Here is a 2500-nt window from a genome sequence, read left to right on the forward strand (position 1 = left end):
ACACACATGTATATATATTATATATACATATTTATTCATAGATACACATATATGTATGTATACATATATGTTTATCTATATATGTGTTTACATACATATGTATATATATGTATATATAAATGTAAATATACATATATATGTATGTATATATAAATGTATATATATGTATATATATATATATATATGTGTGTGTGTGTGTGTGTATATATATATATATATATATATATATATATATATATATATATATATATATATATATACATATGGAAACACGTAATATCGAATGATAATAATATACCAGTTATTTGTATATAAAAGCAATTGCAACTTTGATTAAAGATTCGAGAAGTCATGTTACTATAACAAGGATTTGAATTAGTTTCTGTTGAAACATAAAAATGCGTTTTATACAACCTCAAAGAAAACGGGGTCAGCTTTGAGTACGGAACCCATGTTTTTATGGAATGCTGTTTGTACTTGGGAGGCGTTTTGAGGTAGAATTTGCAGAGATAGTTCACATATTTCCCAATGTATTTTTGTTTACCTTTGCGGTGAAAGGATTTATATACATATGTTAATCTGATTATCAAATCATGTAATCAATCAGAAGTGGTTATTTCTAAACTGTTGTAGAATACTACTCATGATTAATTTTCACTGCAGTTGTGTGTCTTAATTTATATCAAAATGAAAATTTCATTTGGACAAAAGGAAAAGAAAAACAGAAAGATAAAGAAAGATTTAGGTCTTTTATACAGCAAAACTACATGTACATATGTTTACGTATGTCAGCATACACATGTGTATGTATGTAAAGTATGAAGGTAGATAGGTAGGCATGTTTGTATGTATGTATGTGTGTTTGTGTTTGTTTGTGTGTAAGTGTGTGTGTGTATTTATATATGTGTATATATATATATATATAAATATAAACATGCATACATATATATATGCATGCACACACACACACACACACACACACACACACATATATATGCATTTAGAAAAGGTGTGTGTGTGTGTGTGTGTGTGTGTGTGTGTGTGTGTGTGTGTGTGTGTGTGTGTGTGTGTGTGTGTGTGTGTGTGTGTGTGTGTGTGTGTGTGTGGGTGTGGGTGCGTGCGTGCGTGCGTATGTATATTTATATGCATATATATATATATATATATATATATGTATATATGTATATATATAAATATATATAAATATATATATACATATATATATTAATACATACATACATACATATATATATATATATATATATATATCATGTATATGTGTGTATATATGTATATTTATATATATATACATATACATATACATATACGTATACTTATACATACAGACACACACACATATATATATGTGTGTGAGTGTGAGTGCGTGTATATGTATATACATATATATACACACATATATGTATATATAAATATAAATATACATACACATATATGCATGTATATATACATACATACACATATATGCATGTGTATATATACATACATACATACATACATACACACACACATATATATATATATATATATATATATATATATATATACATGTAGAAAAGGTATGAATTAGAATGAATACGAGAGATGTATTTGACCGGTTTCGATTATATCTCTGTCAGAAATACACACATCAGAGAAACTACAGAGTAAATATATATATATATATATATATATATATATATATATATATATATATATATATATAGGCAGTCATGGTCTGCCTATTCATGTAGAGGGATAACTGCAAGGATATAATCAGCAGAAACTCAACTTGGCTTCGTTACGGAGATGATGCCTTCGTCATTGTTCCCAGAACGCTGACGCGGATTAACTCCGTCCACGAGGAGATCCAGTTCATCGTGGAGGAAGAAGAGGATCAGAAATGACCTTTCCTGGACACCCTGATCCATCGGGATGACGATGGCCTACGTTTCTCTGTATACGGGAAGCCTACAAATAAAGATGATTATATCCATTACTACTCCGCCCACAGTAACAAAACAAAATCTGGTGTTGTAATTGCCTTTTTCCTCAGAGCACTGAGAATTTGCAGCCCTGGATTTCTTGAGGATGAGGTTACCTATATAACTAATTCTTTCACGAAACATAAATATCCCAGAGGCTTCCTGGTAAGCCTCAGAAAAAAGGCGGAGAACATACTCGCAAGATCAGACCCTGCACCCGCTTCTAACAATTTTCTCATATTACCGCCATGTAACATTTCCCAGGCGATCAGCAGATACCTCGGCAATACAGAGAAAATCGCCAGCACCAGGATCAGCGAACATCGAGCTGACCGTCACCATAGGACTTCCAACGCCATAGTGGTACATGTAGATGAAGCTGGACATCTACCGAACTGGAAGGAAGCAGTAGACCAAGGAGGTTTGAACAAACTGAAAAGAAAAAGTATGGAGGCTGCATATATCGCGACGGAGAAAGATGTCAACACAGCATCGAGCAGAGCCAAATTATCCAAGAT

This window comes from Penaeus chinensis, chromosome 9 (assembly GCF_019202785.1).
Source record: "Penaeus chinensis breed Huanghai No. 1 chromosome 9, ASM1920278v2, whole genome shotgun sequence".
NCBI classification, from domain to species: Eukaryota; Metazoa; Arthropoda; class Malacostraca; order Decapoda; family Penaeidae; genus Penaeus; species Penaeus chinensis.